At 35.4% G+C, this 8,367-nt stretch overlaps 1 pseudogene; it reads right to left on the reverse strand.

Annotated features, from left to right (window-relative positions):
• Window positions 1-585: 585 nt before the first annotated feature.
• LOC122736937 lies at window positions 586-1,291 on the reverse strand (annotated as a pseudogene).
• Window positions 1,292-8,367: the final 7,076 nt, after the last annotated feature.

Genomic DNA, 8,367 nt, shown 5'->3' on the forward strand with positions numbered 1-8,367 from the left:
AGGCTGGCAGGAGGCCTGGACAGTCACTGAAACACCATGAACATGTTCAGAGGACAGAGGTGAGGATGAGGGAGAACAGGAGAGAAAAAAACAAAACATCCCAATAATTAAAAGGCAGTGCCAGAAAGGAGCACTTACAGATAAGCATGGTGATTCCAACATAAATTCTTTCCAGATGCACAGACATTCATAATACTGATAAACTCCCCGTCAACAGCTCTGGCACACACATGTGTTCACAATACCCTTTATGAAGTGTCACAAGAGAGCAAGAGAGGGCCCAGAAGATATGTGGACAATGGCACACACAACAAATGAAAGGTTCGACTCTCCCCAGAACCTCATTTAAAAAAAAAAAAGTCTGTCTATTAAAAAGTCATCTTTTTTGTCTTTGCTTTATAAAGTCATTGGCGCGGCAGGGCATCTAGTGGAATCCTTCCTCCAGGGATGAGTGCAAAAGGGGAGCCCATGGATCGGGGATGTCCCTTCAGTGAGCTGACTGAGGGACCTGCTGGAGGCCTCCCATCCATTTCAGACAGACACACACACACATACAGAAAAGGATTATTGCCAGTTTGGGTATTTTCACAATGTGATTTTTGTATTTTGAAAACTTGAATTGTCCTTGATACTGTAGGTGTGGTTTGTGTTTTGTATTCCATTATGATGTTGGGAGGTAGGTTAAGCACTTGATGGAGCGTTTCCAGATATGGGCTGTGAAGGCCTGGTCACTGGCAGTCTTGTTCCATATTTAAATAATGTCCTCCTGGAAATGGACAGAGACGACGGCCCCACAGATCTCGGGCACCATGAACTGTTCCCCCAACAGGGCAATTATAAGATTCTCCCAGCACTGGGATGCTAAGTCCTTTCAGAGTTGAATAATCCATTTGCCACCATTTTTATTTGCATCATCCTCCCACATGGGTTTGATTCCCTCTTTGAAGAGATGGAAGTCACTATGGCCTGTCAGGTCCCCTGGACATACCATGTGGCTATAAAACCTCCAGAACCACTCCACGGAGGTGAATGTGCCGATCTGCCTAATGTTTTGCTTGTAGCTCTGTGAGCTGGTTGGCCGGCCTGGCACCCTTTGCGAGTACCAGAAGGTGTAGCTATACTGCATTGGGTGTTCTACAGGCCCTGGGACAACAGCCTGCCTCTTGCTGTTGCTCTGACTTTTGTCTCGCTCACTTTTTTTTCCTTCTCACCGTCTTTCTGTATGCTGTTTTCTTGGATCATGGTCCCCACTGTCATCAACTTTCAAGGTGTCGAACTTGTTGTTCATCCTCTCACCGCTGCCATCGGACAATAACTTCTTTTTTTTTTTTTTTTTTTTTTTTTTGCGGAGCAATAAGGGTTAAAGTGACTTGCCCAGGGTCACACAGCTAGTAAGTGTTTGAGGCCGGATTTGAACTCAGGTCCTCCCGAATCCAGGGCCAGTGCTTTATCCACTGTACCACCTAGCTGCCCCCCGGACAATAACTTCTAAAGAAAGATAAGTTAAATATTTTAGCTTCATTCATGATAAATGCTCTTAAGAGCCATAAAAGTGTAATAAAGGCCTTTCAGAGACTTCTCAACAACCATGCACATTCTTTCTGTTTTTCAATGAGGCGAATCAGAGAGTCTAGAAATATCTGGAAGAAATTTTTTTTAGAAACTTCCACCTAAATTCAAAAAGTATAATTCACATAGCCTTGTTACCTCCTGAAATTAAAGTGTGGCAAATCTTATGATGCACAGAAGACATACAATTTGACATATTCATACGATAAAGCACTCTTCCCACTCTACACACACACCTTTCAAAAAAGGAAATGGAGACTCAGAAAGGGTAAAGTAACACCACTATTAAGTGTTTTATCTAGGATTTGAACCCAGGCAGTGCCTGTCTTCAGATTTAATCTTTATTTTCCCATCACAACAAGATGCCCATTCCATATAATGCTCAATATACCCAGGTATATTATTTTCTTTTCATATTCTTGATAATTTCAATAATTTCATGGGGTTGACCAACAACTCTACACAAACAGTTTTAAAAATAAGATTTACTACAGTTTAGAGCAGATAACCAATTTATATTCCTCTTTCCTCACAAGTGTTATGAGAACAAAGAGAATTATTATGAACTCTACTTTAGGTCATCAACCCTAGAGATTAAAAGACAGATATTTTTCATAATTCTTAGAATTTTTTTCGTTGGATCTAATTAAACTCCAAATATACTTTTTTATGTAGAAAGTTCACATAAGATAGAATGTAAAAGAGCATTAGAATAGAAAGGAATCAGATTTGGATTTCATTTCTAGCTCTAACAGTTTGGCCTTGCCCAAGGCCATATAACTTATCTCCACTTCAAATTTGGCATTTTTTGATATATAGTATATATATATATATATATATAGTGTGTGTATATATATATATATATATATATATATATATATTTTGGTGAGGCAATTGGGGTTAAGTGACTTGCCCAGGGTCACACAGCTAGTAAGTGTTAAGTGTCTGAGGCCAGATTTGAACTCAGGTCCTCCTGACTCGAGGGCTGGTGTTCTATCCACTGTGCCACCTAGCTGCCCCAAAATATATATATTTTTAAAATGAATGAGACAAGGTGTCTCATTATTATACTTACTCTAGACTCTATGAGTCTTGTATAATTCTAACTATTTAGCTATATCTAACTTTCTACTATTCTTTTCCCTCTATTTTTGCATCCTACAAAATAGGACATTTAGATGAATATTAATATCAATAATAATAATAATGATAAGTTACCTAACATTAAACCCATCATAGTTTCTCCTGAAAATGATTGAGAATGAATTTCAAGTCAAAGAGGGAGTTTTACAAGAAAGAAATGTTAATTAATTGAATGTAATGGATGGCATCAAATCTTATACCTCCACTTAACATAGTAATAAACATTTTTTCATGAAAACTTTCTTCAATGTTATTCAGTTTTCACTTGGAATTGATACATGTAAAGTTCTAATTGAACCACTAGAAGAATGGATTAATTTAAAGAACCTTGCTTTTATATGGGGGAGGCATCAATCTTACATAAAGCAATCGAGGATAAAAAATGTGCATGCATTCGAAAAGACTTACTGGCATCTTGAAATGAAACCCAATAGGAAAAGCATGTTTAATACAATTGATACCTAAGCAATAACATTTGAAATTTGCTTTTTAATTGTAAATTGAAAATCATCATAACTATTTTAATATACAAAGAAGTAAAAAGAATTATATATAAAATATGAATTTATATTATTTATCATTTTAAGCAAACATTAAATTGAATACAATTGTAACAAAACTGACCTGCTTTTCTCTCTATCCTTTAAATATCTTTCTGATCTTAAATATATATATATATATATATATATATATTCTTGAATGTTTTATTATTTTTTTCAGTAGAATTTTTATAGCATCTCTATTACTAACCAACAAAACCTTCAAACCTACCTTCCCCCATTCTCTGGAATAGAGGTCCTTCTTGTAGAAAATAAGTAATCAATAAAAATAAATACATGCATTGTCAATGTCTGCAAATGTATGTCCCATTAAGTACTTCTAATCCATTATCTCTCTACAAAAAGTAGCGAAGAATGATTTATCATCAGTATTCTTTAATCATGATTGGCCATTACATTGAGTATATTTCTTAAGTCTTTCAAAGTTCCCCTGTATATTATTCTAGTCATTACATAAATTGTTTTCTTTTTTACCTCTTATTCTTCTTGATATTTTCTCTCTGCATCAACTCATAAAGCATTTCCAGGTTTGTTTGAAGCATCTCTTTCATTAATTATTATGGCATAATGATATCATTTTCCATTTATATTGTATAATCTGTTCAACCTTTCCTCACTTGATGCAGTTCTTTGTTTCACTAAAAATGTCTGGTATAATTTTTTGTATGTATGGGTAATTTTGTATATGTCTTTTGACTCCTTTGAGTGGATGGATAGATAAATTGATAAATACAGATATTGATATTTATAGACAGATATATAGATACATATCTATTTACAGATATAGATATACCTGGGCTAAAATATGCATAATTTACTGATGTTTTATGTATAGCTCCAAATTATTTTTTTTCAGAATGGTTGGACCCATTGTTTCATCAATAGTGCATCAATATGTATATCTTTCCATAGACCTTATAATAATTTTCCTCCTTTGTCATTGTTGCCAACATAATTGATGTCAGATAGGAAATCTGAGTTAGCCAGAATCAGAGTTATATGAACTCCATCAAAATGAGATGAGAATATGTAATAATAGTGGTAGCAGTAGCAGCAGCAGCAGCAGCAGCAGTAGTAGAAGCATCAATAGTAGTAAGGAGCTGCTTACTTTCATGTAGCACTTTATGTTTATCAAAATTATTCATGCACATTGCAATATTTGACCTTCAAAATATTAAAAAGATTAAGTGAGAAAGATGAAATGACTAAGTCCAGCTGACAAACTTAACGAACGGCAGATGAACTCAGGCCCTCTGACATCAAGTTCAATACACTTTCTGCTTTAAAACTAAAAACTTTTAATTGATATGCTGGCACATCAAGGGCTCTGACAACTTTTTGTAATTCTTTTTATTGGTTGAAAAGACAAGGCCATCCCCACTAGAGTTACTTTTGCAACTCCCATTTCAGTTTTCCATCTGGGTCCCCAAAGAACACCTGACTGCTTCTCCCCTCAGGATTGTAAGGTTAACCCTTCAGAGGATTCTAGTATTGTCACTCATGAGTCACTACTAGTATGTTTCCTGTGAATAACCAAAGGGAATTTACTAAAGAAGAATAATAAGAACAATTGGTAAAGAAAATTCCCTCCAAAATGTGGGTGGTCTCTCATCTTGCACAATAAGATTTCTAAGAAAAGAGAATTTAAATGGTGAGGCACAAATATAGAGAACACTTGTGACCAAGGTGGCAACACATCTCCTGGACACTTTTGTCCCTTACTTAGTAGAGACCTCATGAAATTCCCTTTAGATATAGCTCTTTCTTGAATCCCTGAAGAAGATTCCTTCCTAGAGTATATTATCTATTTTTTTTTGGTGAGGCAATTGGGGTTAAGTGACTTGCCCAGGGTCACACAGCTAGTAAGCGTCAAGAATCGGCTGGTGCTCTATCCACTGCACCAAGTAGCTTCCCCTGTCTATTTTGTTAATTCCTTTTTTCAGTTGTATCTTACTCTTTGTGACCCCATTTGAGGTTTTCTTGGCAGAGGTACTAGAGTAGTTTGCTATTTTCTTCTCCAATTCATTTTAAAGTTGCGAAAGCTGAGGCAAACAGGGGTAAATGACTTGCTCAGGGTCACACAGCAACTCTCCAGGTCACCATGTTAGAATACTTATTTGACTAAGATCAAGAAATATGCTCATGGACATGTAGTGGCAGGATATGAGAAAGAGAAGTTCTTTTTTTTCACTTCATCTTCCTTATGTCCTTAGACTTTGCCTTCTTCCTGAAAAAAGATAGATGTGTGTATCTCTATCTCTATCTCTATCTATACCTATACCTGCATCTATATCTATCTATCCATCTATCATCTATCTACATATGTGTTTGTGTGTGTGTGTGTGTGTGTATTCCCAGAAAATGTCTGTTACCCTCAATGTGACTCTCTATGCTCTTGTATGAAGTGTTTTATTTTATTGGCCCAGTTTCTCCAAAGATATAGGAGGGGAGAGAGAGAAGAAAGAGAAAGTTACTCTGCACACTTCCTACCCCCACCCTTGTATCCAAGGCAATTAATTACTTCTCAGAGACTTGGTTCCAACTCACTAGTTAACCACTTAACTATTCACTATTCAACTAACTTGTTTTAACACATAGATCAAGAGGTGTAATTTCAAGTAATCAGCAAATATTTCTAATGTGGTCTCATCTCCTTTTCACCCTATGGCTCAAAATCTTAGGGAGATTTTAAATTAAGAATTTTTCCACATATTGATATGAGTTTATAGGAAAGTTATTAAAAATCTTGTTTACTACATTGATTGATTGAATGTTTGGGAATCATCCCATCCTTATACGAACTCCTGTGATTTTCCTGGTAATTCCTTGTACAGTTGATTAAGAGAATTAGATGAAATGTGTGCTGCATATTTTTCTTCACTTCATAGAATTTTAGAAAATTTCCTTAGAACACAAAGGAATGTAGCAACAAACTCTAATCAAGCAACTCTTATAATTGATCCATTGCTATTTGCTGATTTTGATTGTAGTGTTGTGCCACCTCCCCTCTTAAAAAAAAAAAAAACAAAGAATAACTTTAATGAGATTTTGAAAAAAATTAATAAGCTCAATTCTAATTAAAGAATAGACTGTAAAATCACAATAATTGCTATTTATAACACAGAAGTTGTGTGGATATACTAAAGTATTTTACCTACAATAGCTAGACTGCAATGATAATGTTTAGTTTTTGCAATTACTGCAACATAAAAACTGGTAATATTATTGTTTCTGGCAGAAAAAAATAGCATTTTGAAGGTATGCTGAAACTCACTTCAGTAATACCACTGTCTACTATATTGTTAAATTTTAGAAAGTTCCCAGAGACCGAAGCACATCATAAAACATGATGTTTACTCAAATAATGACTTAAGCTCCAATCTTTTCAATCAAGCAACCCCTGGAAAGTTGGGAAAACTAAGATGAAGAGGCCTCAAGAGTCCAATGGGAAAGTCACTGGATGCCTCTTCATTTGCTTTAATCATGCAGATAATTCAAGGGGGGGTTAGTTATACAAAGTTATAACTGACCTCTAAAGTTACCAAAAAGATACCATCTAAATACAATAAAATACAATACTCCCCTGGAGGGAGAAAATCTGCAGAACCAAGTGGAAAATATTTTATTAACTTTAGTTTTTTCAATGTTATTTAATAAGATTTGGATTTATAATTTTTTAATCTTTTTATCATTTTAATAAACCTAGCATTTTTATTTTTTTACTTTATCAAAAATAATTTTATTTTCCAGTTACACGTAAAGATAGATTTCAATATTTGTTTTAATAAGATTTTTAGTTCCAAAGTTTTCTCCTTTCCTCCCTTCCCTCCCTTCCCTTTCCCCTCCCTAAGACAGAAAGCAACCTGATATCAGTTATATATGTACAATCACATTAAACATATTTCTGCATTTAGTCATCTTGTGAAAGAAGATTCAGAACACAGGGGAAAAAAAACTCAAAAAAAAAAAGCCAAAAAGTAGAAATAGTATGGTTCAACCTGCATTCAGAATCCACAGTTGTTTTTTTTCTGGGTGTGGAGAACATTTTCTATCATTAGTACTTTGGAAACATGTTGGATCATTGTACTGCTGAGAAAAGCCAAGTCTACTGTGGTAAAAAAATATGAAAGTTTTTTAACAGTCGGTTAGGATAACTGAAAGACGCCAGTTTTTTTGAAGGACCACCCTTTTGGGGAGGAGACCAAAGTCCGCCTGCTGCGCACGTCAGACTGCCTGCTACGCACTCGACTTCCGGGGTGCAAGCTTAAAAGACAAGGAGAGAACAGAAGTGGGGCTTTTTCCTGCTCTGCTGGTCTCCTGACTGCGCTGCACAGACGGTCTCTCTCTCTCTCCAAAGGTGAGTTTTTATAAGGAATATAGACTAAGCTTAGACTTAAGACGATTTGTATTGTGTTTCTACTTTCCTATCCTTCTAATCAACATCACCTTGTGACTACCATAACAATAAAAGGTCTATCTAGAAAACCAAAAGCTTCTTCCATTTACTAGTCTGGGAGATAAATTAAGAGAAAGGTTAAGTAGGGGAGATTTATGATCTAATATCCAATTTTAAATTTCACACTATCACAGGTGATCATCATACAATGTAGTTGTTAACTGTGTACAATGTTCTCTTGGTTCTGCTCACTTCACTCAGCATCATTTCACTTAGGTCTTTGCAGGTTTTTCTAAAATGTGCCTGCTCATCATTTCTTAAAGCACAATAATATTCCATTACATTCATATACCACAACTTGTTCAGCAATTCCCCAATTGATGGACATTCCCTCAATTGCCAATTCTTTGGCACTACAAAGAAAGCTGCTATAAAAATTTTTTTATACATGTGGGTCCTTTTCCCTTTTCTATGATTTCTTTGGGATACAGAATTAGTAGTGGTATTACTGGGTCAAAGGGTATGCACAGTCCCATAGCCCTTTGGGCATAGTTCCAAATTGCTCTCCAGAATGGTTGGATCAGTTCACAACTTCACCCACAATGCATTAGTGTTCCAATTTTTCCACAACTTCTCCAACATTTATTATTTTCCTTTTTTGTCATATTAGTCAATCTGATAGGTGTGAGGTGAGACCTT

The sequence above is a fragment of the Dromiciops gliroides genome, chromosome 1 (assembly GCF_019393635.1).
Source record: "Dromiciops gliroides isolate mDroGli1 chromosome 1, mDroGli1.pri, whole genome shotgun sequence".
NCBI classification, from domain to species: domain Eukaryota; kingdom Metazoa; phylum Chordata; class Mammalia; order Microbiotheria; family Microbiotheriidae; genus Dromiciops; species Dromiciops gliroides.